Source organism: Bos taurus, chromosome 12, assembly GCF_002263795.3.
Source record: "Bos taurus isolate L1 Dominette 01449 registration number 42190680 breed Hereford chromosome 12, ARS-UCD2.0, whole genome shotgun sequence".
NCBI lineage: Eukaryota > Metazoa > Chordata > Mammalia > Artiodactyla > Bovidae > Bos > Bos taurus.
Genome location: NC_037339.1, coordinates 78,722,929 through 78,738,710, shown reverse-complemented (window position 1 = coordinate 78,738,710; position 15,782 = coordinate 78,722,929). Strand labels below are relative to the sequence as shown.

The 15,782-nt window shown below is 42.8% G+C and overlaps 1 protein-coding gene and 1 long non-coding RNA gene across 2 annotated transcripts in view; one reads left to right on the top strand and one right to left on the bottom strand.

Moving 5' to 3' along the window:
- The window catches only part of FGF14 (fibroblast growth factor 14), a 637,636-nt gene that overhangs the window by 26,298 nt on the left and 595,556 nt on the right, over positions 1 to 15,782 (top strand). The gene's annotated exons all lie outside the window — the stretch shown is intronic.
- Positions 6,438 to 9,475, bottom strand: LOC132346793 (uncharacterized). The gene is made up of 3 exons (XR_009496743.1): positions 9,094 to 9,475; positions 7,033 to 7,419; positions 6,438 to 6,649 (listed from the first exon to the last, which is right to left on the bottom strand). It is a non-coding gene; the product is annotated as an uncharacterized lncRNA (long non-coding RNA).

Here is a 15,782-nt window from a genome sequence, read left to right as displayed (position 1 = left end):
GTAAAGTGCCTGCGGAAACACCCGGCATGTGGACATTTATTTATCAGCCCCTTCCTTCACATTTCCTTTCCAGAAACAATTTTAGTTTTCTTTCCGACATTTTCCAGTGGGTGATCTATGCTAAAATTATTATTATTATCAATTGATATAATTTTAAAGCTTTACCTATAGTTAATACTTTTATTGTTGTTTAGTTCCTCAATTGTGTCTGACTTTTTACGACCTCATGGACTGTAACCTGCCAGGCTTCTCTGTCCATAGGATTCCCCAGGCAAGAATACTGAAGTGGGTAGCTATTCCCTTCTCCAGGGGATCTTCCCAACTCAGGGATCGAACTGCATCTCTTATGTCTCCTGCATTGGCAGGTGGATTCTTTACTGCTGAGTCACCAGCAAAACCCTAAGAATTTACTTGTGTATCCTATAGTATTAACTAAAATGCCCCAGTAAAGGCTGAATGGAGTCAGATTGAGAGGCCTGGTATTGGGTTGGTCAAAAGGTTTGTTTGGGTAAAAAGTGAAAGTGAAGTTGCTCAGTCATGTCCAATTCTTAGCGACCCCATGGACTGCAGCCTACCAGGCTCCTCCGTCCATGGATTTTCCAGGCAAGAGTACTAGAGTGGGGTGCCACTGCCTTCTCCGATAAGATGTTACAGAAAAACCTAAAGGAACTTCCTGGCCAACCCCGGTAGAAGCCATGTTTTCCCTGAGTCCCTTGTTGTACTTTATGGGCCTAACCAGTTCTTTACTCACAAGCCTTCAGGGCCAAAGGAGACTGGAACATTTTGTGTTTTGCTTGAAGTGGGACTGGCTGCAAAGAAACAGTTTTGAAGTTCATATATTGTTCTGAAGCTAAAGAACATTGTCACACATACCTGCTAGAATATTACAATATTATCTGCTTTTCCTGTATATCTTGTTGAGTTGAGCCTTAGTCATCTACATATGCCAAAATGAATATTAAAATATTTAATAGGCTTTTCTGATTAGTATATTTTACGTTATTTTTATTATTATCTTCCTCGATTGCTAATATCTAATAATAATTACCTCACGATTTTGAGGTAAACTTTATAGGTTATTCTCACTGAGGATTTTTACCTTAGTTATAAATGAAGTTATAAACCAGTCAATCTTAAAGGAAATCAACCCTGAATATTCATTAGAAGGACTGATGATGAAGCTGAAGCTCCAATACTTTGGCCACCTGATGCAAAGAACTGACTCATTGGAAAATAGCCCGATGCTGGGAAAGATTGAAGGCAAAAGGAGAAAGGGATGGCAGAGGGTGAGATGGTTAGATAGCATCACTGACTCAATAGCCGTGAATTCAAGCAACTCTGGGAAGTGGTGAAGGACAGGGAAGCCTGGAGTGCTGCAGACCTTGGGGTCGCAGTATCACACACAGTGTGGCAACTAAATAACAGCAACCTAAGTGAAGAAAGCACATTTTAAAGCAAACTTTTTCTATCATTCATTGCCCAATTATTTTTTTTTTTACTTCTTTGAATTTAAAAATCTCATTTGCAACTTCGAACTCTGTTTTGCTCCTGGGCTTTTCTTTCTTTTCCTTCCTTTCCAAACCCCATCTCCCCGCTCACACTGTGTATTTAAGTCTGAGTTTTGCTACTAGCCTTGCTGCTCACACCCTGAAAACTGTAAATAGCTTATCCTGCCAATTTTGTATTATCCGTGAAAACTGTAGCCCGTTTCTTTGTTTCTACCTGGCTACTTCAGGCTCTGTCACTCATTTATTTTCTTCAGGAAAAAAAATAACCTGATATTTAAAGTCTAGCTTGAATTTGCCTCTTTCAAGAGCCTTGTAGGAACTGCTAGGCTTGTAAATGAGACTTCTGATCTGTTGGGAGGGAGCTTGGACCCCAAGAGCACACTTCCCACCCTAGGACCCAGGTGACCGGGGCTGTTTCTAACACCAGGCACCACTGGATTTGTGGTGATTACTTATTATCAATAGGTGGGCTGCTGCTGCTAAGTCACTTCAGTTGCCTCCGACTCTGTGCGACCCCATAGATGGCAGCCCACCAGCCTCCCCCATCCCTGGGGGATTCTCCAGGCAAGAACCCTGGAGTGGGTTGCCATTTCCTTCTCCAATGCGTGAAAGTGAGAAGTGAAAGTGAAGTCGCTCAGTTGTGTCCGACTCTCAGTGACCCCATGGACTGCAGCCTACCAGCAGGCTTCTCCATCCATGGGATTTTCCAGGCAAGAGTACTGGAGTGGGGTGCCATTGCCTTCTCTGTCAATACATGGGAGTGACCCCCAATAACTGACTCTCTTTTTCTTGACAGTACCACTGGACAATACATAATTTTCATGTGCTAGGAAAAGATAGCTTAGGGAACCTAGCAAGTGACCCACTCCAGTATTCTTGCCTGGAGAATCCCATGGACAGAGGAGCCTAGTGGGCTACAGCAACTCTTTGGGACCCCATAGACTGTAGCCCACCAGGCCCCTCTGTCCACGGGATTCTCCAGTCAACAATACTGGAATGCGTTGCCGTGCCCTCCTCCAGGGCATCTTCCTGACCCCAGGGAGTGAACCTGCATCACCTGCAGTTCCTGAATTGCAGGCAAATTCTTTACTGCTGAGCCATCAGGGAAGCCCAAGTGAAGTTGACCTGATTCAAAATGTCAATCAACCAATCATTAAATTGTTTCCTATTGTATATTTAATATGACACCAGAAGCAATGAGGTTTCACTAAAAGTTACTTGATGTATCATTTGATATATACTTTATTTAGAATTATGTGTTAGTGGAAGTTCTTTCTGGAAGAGGCTGTGCAGGAGGAACGTATAACTTTAAGAACACTGTAGACTGTAGTTACGCATATCTACTCCTCAGAAGACAGGGCTGGGGTACAGAAAGACATGCTGGCTTCCATATGTGGCTGGTAAATGAAAATTTAGGAATGAATGAAGGACAGAGGAGAGAAGGCATGGAAGGAGAAGACAGCCCAGGACAGGGTCCTCACAGACTCCAACGCTTAATAAAATAATAAGCCAGCCAGGCATCTTTATTGAAAGCAGAATTAGCTGGCTTACTCCTTAGAATCCAAAAATCAATGTAATAAATGGACTCTAGAATCTACAGCTTCTAAATTAATAGGTTTCTTTTTTCCTTTCAGTTAGCTTTGAACTCAATAAAGGAGGAGGATACATTAGGACACACTGTTCTTTTGCTTATGATGTTCTGTTTTATGTATACAGTTTTTAATCTGTTGTTGATCTTTTTTAAGAAGCGGGATTGAAAAATTATATTAAAAAAGGAGGCAGAGGACTTTTATTGACACTTTATCTGCTGAGTTGAGGTTGGGTTTTCTTAAACTAAGAAGCAGTTATCTTGTCTGGAAAGGAATTCAGGTGAGTGTTTTTTGTTTCTGAAATCTGGAGGACACAGTCTTAAAATAGAAACTATAGTTCATGTTTCCAAATATAGCTTCCCATGTAAATAGTCTTAACATCCAAAGGTTGGGTCTTTATTTTATTTAGAAGGTAGATTTTATATGATACGCTTGATTCTTTAAAAACAATAGATAAGTCTTCTATATTGTTGTCATGAAAGAATTATAGTTTGTGCCGAAGAGCTGAGTTTCTAGTCATTAGTTTACCCCCAAGTCTTATCTCTTCATCTAAAGCATTTTATTATCTGGATGCACTGTCTGAGGGCTCGGATTCGAGCACAGCAGTGACTGGTACCCAGGCTGAATCAGGGATACGGAACACAGCTTCCTCCTGGTGACTGCCAGGCTCCTGCGTCTAGCTCGACCCTGCGTCTGGTGGTGAAGATTAACAGGAACACACATGAACGTGGATTTCGTTTCCGGGGTGTGACTGTGGCAGCGGGGGTGCTACTTTTTATCAGAGCGAGTGACCTTTCCAGCACCCTCTGCAGCTCCAGTTCTGTTAGGTGGAGTCAGCCAGAGGCGACTGGCTGGTTATTATGATAGGTAGGGCTTCCCTGGCGGCTCAGATGGAGAGAGTTCACTTGCAACGCAGGAGACCGGGTTTGATCCCTGGGTCAGGAAGATCCCCTGGAGAAGGGAACAGCAACCCACTCCAGTATTCTTGCCTGAAGAATCCCACCGACAGAAGAGCCTGGCGGGCTATAATCCATGGGGTCGCATAGAGTTAGTTGGACACAAGAGAGCGACTAATACACACACATGATAGATTTAGTCCATGTCTTCCTTTGACTCCAGCTCTGCCTCTCTGAATTCTTGTTTGTGGAAGTTTAGTTTTCTGAAATAGAGTTCAGCAAATGTCGGCTAGCTGATGTTCTCTCATATCTCAAGTATTCTTTTTTATTTCCTCTTGAATATTTATTTCATTTATTTATTTGGCTGCACTGGGTCTTGGTTGTGGCATCTAGTTCCCTGACCCGGGATTGAACCTGGGCCCCTGCATTGGGCGCACGGAGTCTTAGCCACTGGACCACCGGGGAAGTCCCTCAAGTGTTCTTTCTTTTTTAAAATTTAATTTATTTCTTTCTTTTTGGCTGTGCCGGGCCTCCTCTAGTTGTGGCACACGGGCTTCTCACTGTAGTGGCTTCTCTTGTCGCCTACGGGCTCTAGGTGCTCAGGCCTCAGTAGTGACGGCACGTAGGCTCAGTAGTGTGGCTCCTGGGTTCTGGAGCACAGGCTCAGTAGTGTGGCTCCTGGGTTCTGGAGCACAGGCTCAGTAGTGTGGCTCCTGGGTTCTGGAGCACAGGCTCAGTAGTTGTGGCTCCTGGGTTCTGGAGCACAGGCTCAGTAGTTGTGGCGCATGGGCTTGGTTGCCGCCCAGCATGTGGGGTTTTCCTGGATCAGGGATTAAACCTGTGTCTCCTGCATTGGCAGGTGGATTCTTTACACTGAGCCTCCAGGGAAGCCCTCAAGTATTCTTCATCCTGTGGGATCAGCATGGTTCACTAGCAAGGTGGCTGTTTTTAGGCAATTGTTTCAAGTTATTGGGAATTTGGTTAAATTGCATAAACCAACAATATATCTGTGTCACTCTAGAAAATTTCACTTTAGCCCTTGGTTAAAAAAAAAATCTCTAGAAGGTTTTGCTTAATAGAATTTCTTCCGGTAGATGTTTAGGGAGGTATATGTACGTGTTGGTATACCTAAAGGCTGACCTACAACTTCTACATTTTCCTTTGATATATATTCCCCTTTAGTAAAACATATAAGGTATGGATTTTGCACCATGGCTTACGAAAATAAGATAACATACTTCTGCCTGCATCAGTCTTTTCTTCGCCAACTGGGTGTACTCTCTTAAATGGACTATCATGCACTTAAACTTCAAAGTTATCACCTTAGTTTTGTATTGCAGCCATTCATGCCCGTTAAATTGTCAGTTCCAGTGAGATCTGAGACTCCAGTGAGACCAATAACTTGTTATTGAATGTTCAGTGCCCAGAGGAGTGTTTTGCAGATAATCGATCCTCAGTAGATATTTCCTCATTGAGTTGATTGAATTATTCACTTTTAATATCTCTTCAATTGGTGATCTGCAGAAGATAGGATACTACAAGAAGGAGGTGTAAGGAATAGTAGCGGCCTCTTTGTACTTGGAAGCTACACCCAGGAAACAATATCACTGCAACAGTTTATTCTGAATTTGCACATCCAGAGAAACTTCAGGTCTAATCTAGTACCATGTTGTAGCATGGATCATATCCACAATCAGACTTACCGGAGACATAACGAACAGACTTTTGGACACAGTGTGGGAAGGAAAGGGTGGGATGATTTGAGAGAGTAGCATTTGAGACATATGCATTACCATGTATAAAACAGATAGCCAGTGAGAATTTGCCGTATGACACAGGGAGCTCAAACCCAGTGCTCTGTGACAACCTAGCGTGGTGGGATGTGGGTGGGAGGCGGGAGGGAGGGGACCTATATATATACCTATGGCTGAGTTATGACAGAAACCAACACAATATTGTAATTATCCTCCAATTAAAAAAACCATTTGGACTCTCAGGGTTGGAAGGGTCCTGAAATGGCACCTGTTCCAACCTTCCATCCAGTGCCCGAGTTCCTTCTGTGGCAGTGGTGTCCACCTTGGCCATCAATTTGAGTGACTTGAGCTTCAAAAGCCCTGAGGTAAAAAAAACAAACCTGTTTTCATGCTTCGTCTACTCCAGCTTTATAAGCATCTCTGTGGGTGGGACCTGGGCCTCCATCTTGGAAAAAACTCCTTGGGTGGTTGCAGTGTGCATTCCAGGTTCAGAACCATGGTTCTGGAAACTCAGTATCAAGTATCTTCCCTGTCTGATCGAACTCCTCTGGTGATGAGCGCCTCACTATCCAACTTCATCTTGTGTTTATTCCATTTATTCCAATAGTGACTTAATTATGAATGTTTAAATTATATACTAGTTAAATTACATAACATAAATCAAGAGTCCCAATTAAATACTGAGCTGTTGATAAACAACGCTAAAGAGAGAGTGAGATTTAAATTCGAGTTATCCTCTTTGAAGTAGTACTGCTGCACTTTTGAATGACTTCCAAAAGGCTGATCATAAAGAACCACTTTACTCATTTTCAAATTCTACTTTAGCAGTAATCAAGTTACTTGGTGTGACTCAGATGAACAGTCTGCTCTTAGAGTATTAGGATCATTTCACTTTCCTGTACCTGGGAAAACAGAGAAGAAATGGGCAGATTGCTTTTGTATTCACCTGCCTGCACCCGTTAGGGAGACCCTTTTGGAAATGTGCTGGTTTCTTAGGACTGCAACGTACCATCTAGGAAACTTGAGGTATACCGGAAGGTGAGCTTTTGTACAGCTCTTTGATTTGGGAGGAGAATTTTTAGAGAAGGCTGTATGTGACCACACACAGATACCTACACGCCTGCATTCGTGCCTAGGAACTTATCTGTCCTGAGACTGCTTATCTGTATGTCAACTCACTTGAGCACTTTTGCATTCCCTTTGAACCTTTAAAAGAATCTACGTGCTAAAAGTCAGTATGTAACATCATTACTAAGTATTCATGTAGCTCTGGAGTCAGACAAACCTGGATTTGAGTCTTATCTCCACATCTCCTCATTGTTATTCTTGTTCCATCGCTAAGTCGTGTCTGACGCTTTGCCATGGACGGCAGCAAGTCAGAAGTCCCTGTCCTTCACTCTGTCCTGGAGTTTGCTCCAACTCATGTTCATTGAGTTGGCAATACCATCTCATCCTTTGTCACCCTCTTCTTTTGCCTTCAATCTTCCCCAGCATCAGGGTCTTTTCCAATGCATCAGGTCTTCGCATCAGGTGGTCAAAGTACTGGAGCTTCAGCTTCAGCATCAGTCTTTCCAATAATGTTCAAGGTTGATTTCCTTTAGGTTTGGTTTGATCGCCTTGCAGTCCAAGGGACTCTGAAGAGTCTTCTCCAACACCACAGTTCAAAAGTATCCTAAGGCAAAAATTATCATTGTATCTCAGTCTCATATCTCTGTTTGTAAAGTAGAGATAATGACACATATCTTATAGGGGTGTGGTGAGGACTGATAGTAATAATGCATATAAAGTCTCACCATAGCCCCTGGGTTTTAGGGGCTATTAACTTAAAATAGTTAAGTAGTTTGCATTGAAACTGGGGTTTTCAAGGATGAATAAAAGTTTGTTGGAGAAGAGGAGAGTTAAGGCCATTTTAAGGAGAGAGAGAAAAGACAAAACCCTCCAACATAGCAGCCTATGGATCACCTGGCAGAACTCTTTGTAAGAAGACATGGTGTGGGGAGTGCTCTGGACACAGTGAACCCTGCGGAACTGGTGATCAGATTTAAGGATAGGCAAGAGCTGCAGTCTATGGGGTTGCAAAGAGTTGGACACAACTGAAAGACTGAACTGAACTGAACTGAAGATGGGTCCATGATGAGTGTTTTATATCCGGTTATGAGTTTTGATTTTATAAAGTTTTGAGTCCGTGAGACCTACTTGTGTTTTAGGAATGTACCTGGAATATAGAAATCCAGGTGGCTAGTCGTTGTTGCAAGTTTATGGCTGATAACTCGATGACAGGAATAGCGTAATTATAGCAGGAGTTAAGAGATTTGAATGAGTTTTCTGGCTGGTTTTGCTTTTTGTATGAGGGAAGAGTTTTGAACATAAAAGAAAGGGTTAAGTTTTTTTTGGTGCGTGTGTGTGTGTGTGTGTGTGGTTTTCCCAAGGCCTAAAGGTCATTAGCAGCAGGGACCCACTTCTAACACTTGTTTGGTACCCACAGTGCATCAAACCGTACTCAATAAATAACTACATTTGAGTGAGAAACATAAAATTATAAGATCTGGAGTATTTGTATATGTATGCTTTATTATTTTGATAAATCTATGGGATATTACAAGAATAATCCTGGATGCATAGTGGAAAATTCACTCTTCACCACCTTTGGTTAAATAAAATAATCCGGGTATCTGACAACATAGCGATCTCATTAAAATTAATCTTTGTATTTAATAATGTGTTCACTCTTCTGATTGTTACCATTTCCTTTAAAATGTAATTGTCTATAATCCTTTTAATTTGGGGTGTCAATAGAATTGTTCTTCCCATTTTGCAGCTGAAGAATTCTGCTAGGGCAGTTTGAGACAGACCAAATCCTGAACTTGGAATTCTCAGTGGTAGTTCTGTAGCTCAAAGCTTCAGTCATAAACCCTGAGACCAGGAAACAACAAGCAGTGATGCTAATAGAAAGGCTTTCATGTTCCAAGAAGTGTATTACCTCATACAAAAAATAGCCAATGCACTATAATAAATATTATTACATGGGAATTTTTTATTTTCCTGGGTGATTCCCCGCCCCCAACTCCCACCCCCCCTTTTTGAGGCCATCTAATGCTATTGGATTGTAAATGTAGGTTCACGTGGGTGCATTCGGGGACACACACCAGTTGAGGAGGTCCTGAGCGAGGTTCTCAAACACCCAGACTGTAAGGTGGCAATGCTTAACCTCGAACAGGTAAAGAGCCACTTCCGACTCCATGGATTCAGGAGAGAGTGTGACCTTATGATATCCCATTCAGTAAGGTCTGCAGCAAGATCCTGTATCACCATGACTCAGCATCGATTCTGCTGAGAATCTACTCACCCATCGATTCTGCAGCCAGGGGAACACACCAAGGAGCAGAGCTGACCCGTCAGATGGCGGTTGGTGAGACAGGGCACCTGGATCCCCGTCAGCGCGTCTCAGGCCCTGTACCTCTGACGACGGGACGGAAGAAAGCAGGATACTCCGGGGCGGTTTCCGGTCCAGCTTCCGCAGACGGGAGGGCGGGCAGCCGCTGCGTGCTAGGCTCTTTTCTCTGTGCTGCGGCTCTGTGGTGGCCACCTCGGGGGCCTTCCAGGGAAGGACAGTGACAGAAGAAGACCCAGGTGGCCGGAGCCTCCGTGAGGCTGAAAACCCACATTCCACCCACCCCGCGCTCTAGGGTCTGGCTGTGTGACCCGGATGTGTGACACGTGGGCCAGTGGTCCCATGATTTAGGTCACAGAGACACACGTGATCGTTCCCTCAGCGAGGTGACTGATGAGTTGACTAGTCTGTTGACTGGGAGCTCACGGTACATCCTGACAAACTCTCTCGGGGACAAATCCTCTGAAACGGCGTGATGTCTGTGGTGATGGCTGGATTCTCTTAAAGAAAAGTCTTCTCCTAATTGACTCTTCTGCTATTCATTTAGGGGTCTTCCTCGGTGCCTCAGTGGTGAAGAATACGCCTGCGACACAGGAGTTGCAGGAGATGCAGGTTCAAACCCTGGGTGGGAAGATCCCCTGGAGGAGGGCATGGCAACCCACTCCAGTATTGTTGCCTGGAGAATCCCACGGACACAGGAGCCTGGTGGGCTACAGTTTATGGGTTCACAAAGAGTGCGACATGACTGAAGCGACTTGTCATGCACACATGCCTATTCATTTAGGTCCAGAGGATCCAGTTATACCTTAGCTTTTTATGTTACTGAGTCAAGGGGTGAGGCAGGTCTAGTTACTTCTTACATAGTTCTCTTGTTGGGACAGAGGCCCTGAAAGATGGCATCTGTGGGCCTTTAATATCAACATTAACGAGCAGATGAATTGTATTTTCTTTACGTGTGAGGAAATAGTGACTTCTGTAGAGTAACTCTGAAATGCAGTCATTGCATTCTTGTCAGGACTGATAAATCTCTAAAACTGTTACCAATTCTGTCATGTACGTTATGTCTTAAGATGCTCCCAGATAATTCTTGTCCCACAGAAACTGTGAGATGGTAAATATTTGCTTCTGTTTCAAGTTGATAAGTTGTGGGGTGATTTGTTATGCAAAAAGAGAAGATAGCAATACATGGGAATTCTGTATTTTCCTGGGTGGTTTTTTTCTTTCCCTTTGAGGCCATCTAATGCTATTGGATTACTTCCTTACTTTGTGTTTTTCCTTCAACTCTAGAATTCTTCTTGCTTATGACAGTGAGTTTTAAAACTAACTGAATTGTAAAGTGGTACTTTTCATAGTGATTGTCACACAATAGTGCGTAAGGAAGTTGTAGTCACATCTAGTAGTTCCAAGCAAATTTGGTGTAAAGGTCTGTACTAAAAAATGATATACTAGGCTTGTGCAGAAGAGAATTTTTGTAACCTATTTCCCAACAAATGTGTGTTTTTCCTCTTTAAGATATTATGTGTTTGAGATTATTTTATGTTTTAAATCACATTGTGAAGTTTGGAGAAAGAACAAGCTTGGACATTTTTTATGAAGAGTTTGTTGTAGGGAGGAAGACAGAATATAGAAGTAACTGCTGGCTTCTTGGCAGGGAGGGGTATTTTCAGTGTTTTAGTCAGTGCTGTACTGCCCAGGCAGAATGTGGGCAGAGTTTATAAAAGGCAGAATCCTGCAGTGGCGGGCACACATGTGAGGCTTGTGTGACTGGCACCACCCATGAGCCAGAATGCTCACCAAATCCATACATGGATCACAGATTCCATCGCTTCCCTAATGCCATGACTCGTCACTTTCATGTGATGGTATGTTGTTGATACTTAGACTATTAATCAAGGAGCATGTGATATTTATAAATCTAATTATTTTCAGAAATATGATAATCCAGAACACCAGTATGACATTGATTAATATCTAGTACCTTTATGTTTTTTAGTCACTCATATTTTACTCTTGAAAGTTGTACAGTCTTTCAGAAGTGGGCCTGTCAACTGGGGATCCTGGCGTTTCCTAGGGTTCCAGGGGAAGGAAGGTTAAGATGAGTCAGCTCCTACCAGAGTCTGTGAAGACCCGTAAGCCAACAGGATGCTATACTTCTGCATCACATCTTCCTAATATCTGTTTCAAAATCTTTGTTCTATTGAGTGAGAAGAAACTTCCTCAATGAAAGCTGATTCATTGCCTATTTGTGCCCATTTCTCCCCACCTCCCCATCAGCAAATTCTCTTTCTCTCTCTCTATGCTCTAAATTCTCTATCTTGGCTAACTTTATGCCACTGTAGAAGTGATTAGTAAGAACATCATTTAGATCAAACAATAATTCATTTTGGAAACATGACTGTCTCATAGCAACAAACAAAGGCAGAGAGATAAATGAATATATATTGTATTCACATATAAAATTTTGTATGTTTACATACACAAATGTAGATATAGATGTTATATATGTATGTGTGTGTGTGTGTGTATATGTGTGTGCTTAGTCGATCAGTGGTGTCTGACTCTTTGTGACCCCATGGACTGTAGCCCAGTAGGCTCCTCTCTCCATGGGATTCTCCAGACAAGAATACTGGAGTGGGTTGCCATTTCTTTCTCCAGTTATATATGTATATTTATGTTTACTTACTCATATGTAACAATGCATATGTATAACAACTGGGAAGCAGAGATTGGGGTTCAGGCATAAGGACCTGACCAAGGTGAGTGAGTAGATGAGAGACAAAAACAGACTCAAAGATGACTCCAAGGTTTCTAATTAAAAGACATACTTTAACCTCATGCTGCTGCTGCTAAGTCACTTCAGTTGTGTCCGACTCTATGCGACCCCATAGACGGCAGCCCACCAGGCTCCAGAATCCCTGGGATTCTCCAGGCAAGAATGCTGGAGTGGGTTGCCATTTCCTTCTCCAATGCATGAAAGTGAAAAGTGAAACTGAAGTTGCTCAGTTGTGTCCTACTCTTCGTGACCCCATGGACTGCAGCCTACCAGTCTCCTCCATCCTTGGGATTTTCCAGCAAGAGTACTGGAGTGGGCTGCCATTGCCTTTAACCTCATAGGGATATATAATTACAAAATTTTGATTTTTATGGATAGAACCCAGAGGTGTGGTGATGGCAGGAATTACTGTCCTGTGAATGAGAAAATAGAGACTTGAAGAATTTTAATTGACTTGCTTAAAGTCTTATAGTCAATAAGGAACAAAACTGAAAGTTGAACTGGGGGTTCTGTCTTCAGATCTGCTTAGAACTTTCCATTCCCAGAGATTCCTCAGTCCAGTCCTTGGATAGTTCTCTGGGGACCCGTAAGGTGATAAAATGTTGTATGCTTGAGCATAGTCTGAATTTCCTCACCGGGGGACTCAGACTTGGAGATTCTCAAAGGGGTCATGTCTCAAAAGAACTTAAGAACTTGGTTTCTCCTTGGTTACTGTCTGGCCCATGTGACTGAAAGGATGATTAGGTAGGAAGGGCAGCCCTACCTAGTAACTGGATTGTGGAAAAGCCCCCTCCCAGAAGGGAGGTGCCTCATGGTGAGAAGACTCCTGAGTATGGGATGAACCTGGAGCCTGTTATACAGAATGGAGTAAGTCAGAAAGAGAAAAACGAATACTATATACTAACATGAAATCTAGAAAGATGGTATTGAGGAATCTATTTGCAGGGTAGGAATAGAAGTGCAGACACAGAGAACAGACTGTGGATGCAGCAGGGAAAGGAGAGGGCGGGGCGAGTGGAGAGAGTAGCATGGAAACATGTACATCACCATGTGTGAAGTAGACAGCCAGTGGGAATCTGCTATATGACACAGGGAGCTCAACCCGGTGTTCTGGGACAACCCAGAGGGATGGGAGGGAGGTTCAAGAGGGAGGGGCCGTATGTATACCTGTGGCTGATTCGTGTTGATGTATGGCAGAAGCCAACACAATACTGTAAAGCATTTATCTTCCAAATAAAAAGAGGGAAAAAAAAAAGAGCAAGACTGTGGAATTCAGTGAATTTTTAAAGGAAATTTTTTACCTGGGAAGGAGCTGGCTCTGGATCCCAGTTGGGGAAACAGGTTGGACTCAAGAGCTTAGGTCTCAGATTTCGTGACTCTGCGAAAGGGTTAGAGCTCACCCATATATGTGTGGGGTTTCTAGTCCCTTCTGGCCTTCCTCCCACAGACAGTAGGTTCTTCACTCTGCTGTGGGCTGATGACCAACCGCAGAGGAACTGGGCTGTCCCAGAGGAACTGGGAGACTGGTTTCTGACCACCGTCAGCGGGGTGCTGTGGACAGTTTCAGTGAGGGCGCTGTGGGTGCCTTTTGGTAAAACAAGCTTAAATTTTGTTATCAAGAGCCATTCTCTGCCATTTTATAATCTAACATCCAATAGGTCTGTTGAAAAGGGGATGACAGAGGATGAGATGGCTGGATGGCATCACCGATTCGATGTACGTGAGTTTGAGTGAACTCCGGGAGTTGGTGATGGACAGGGAGGCCTGGCGTGCTGCGATTCATGGGGTCGCAAAGAGTCGGACACGACTGAGCGACTTCACTGAACTGAACTGATACTCTATGAGTGGAATACTTGTTAGTATCCACTTAATACTAGTTAAGTGGAAGTGGCTCTATATGAAAATGTCTACGGAGAAGTTCTCTAATTGCCACAATTCTTTCCCCCCTCCTCAGCAGTAGTAAACAGGAAACATTCTTAAGCAGAAAACAGGGAAGAACTAAAGTGGTGAGGCTGGAGTCTGAGACTGCGTGGACGAACATAGCCTGCAGACGAGGACTTGGTAGGAGTTACTGTGGACATGCTAGCAAGTTTCTGAAATTGAACTGTGTCCACTGTGAGGTTTGGCTTTTATAAAAACTTGGAAACCATCAGAACAAATCGACATGAAAGTCATGTCAGAGTAAAGCATTGCTGATGGCTCACAACCTCAAGCGTGGCCCCCGAAGCGTTTTGCAACACAACAGTTCTTGATCCTTTGAGTGTTTACTGAGGAGATCAATGTTGGCACATCAGTATGAATGTGCACATTTGTGCTGTTGGCAACTAGTTTAAAAAGCTTAGACCAAAGTCCTGTGGCACTCACAGCATGTTCTCTCTAGTAAAAAGGTAGCAATAACAATTACCTTCAGACCCACCTCCATGAACCAGGGTATCCAAATGATCTCCAGTGGTCTGGCTCATCCTCTCTCTCAGGTAGAGACCAGAAACTTGAAAGTGTTGGGGCTAAGATTTTTTCAAGTGCAGTTAAATCACAGTTAAAGACTTTTCTTCCAGACAAGATCGTATGAAAAATTCAAATGTCTCCCTGTTTAATGTTAAATATGAGGGTAAAGAATCTTGGCTATAAATTGGCAGGGATGGATAGAGAGAAACTCATTCAAGCTACTCAAAATGGCAATAAGACAAAGGGCTTCCCACAGCTGTCAGAAAACCGTTGATAGAGACATCATATTTAAAAAATAAAATGTTATTTATTTTCTTCAGTTCAAGGAAATGCCTTTTGTTTTTCCTTTCAGAATAACAATAAACATTCATCTTTATGGCAGTCTCATGCCTTGGGAAAAGGAGTCTTTTGTCACAGAATTTACTTGAAGTCTCTATGAGCACAGAGTGTTCTAATCCAGCTTGTACGGAACGTACATTTTTATAGTTCTTTACAGTTTACAAAGCTCTTTGAACATTTATTATCTCACTGAATAGGCTGGAGTCCTATTTCTGATTTCCCAGCTGATCTACCATGTGAAAAGCAGAAACTGCGAAACCTCTCCCAGATTCACTTTTTTTTTTTTTTTTTTTGCAAAATTAGGAAATTAGTGCCATCCTAAATGACTGGGCTTTTTTTCAAATAGATTAATAAGAGTGTGTTTTCTCTATAAATAAGTTAACAACCACAATACCTGAAGATCAGAATCAACTGATCTAAATGTTAAGTTGAGTTAACTATTTAATTTGAGTTTTGGAGTGCATTAAATTTACAAATTAATGATTAGAAGAGCTTGGTGCAGAATTATATATCAGTATCACTGGTATTTCAATGTTTTTCTTTCATGTGTATACATCTCTTAAAATAACCAAGTATTATTGTGTTTCATGTGATAACTCACTCTTTAGTAGAATCAAAAGCTATGCCTAAATGGTTTCAGTTCAGTTCAGTCACTCAGTTGTGTCCGACTCTTTGTGACTCCATGAACTGCAGCATGCCAGGCCTCCTTGTCCATCACCAACTCCTGGAGTCCACCCAAACCCATGTCCATCAAGTTAGTGATGCCATCCAACCATCTCATCCTCTGTCGTCCCCTTCTCCTCCTGCCCTCAATCTTTCCCAGCATCAGGGTCTTTTCAAATGAGTCAGCTCTTTGCATCACGTGGCCAAAGTATTGGAGTTTCAGCTTCATCAGTCCTTCCAATGAACACCCAGGACTGATCTCCTTTAGGATGGACTGGTTGGATCTCCTTGCAGTCCAAGGGACTCTCAAGAATCTTCTCCAACACCACAGTTCAAAAGCATCAATTCTTTGGTGCTCAGCTTTCTTCACAGTCCAACTCTCACATCCATACATGACCACTGGAAAAACCATAGCCTTGATTAG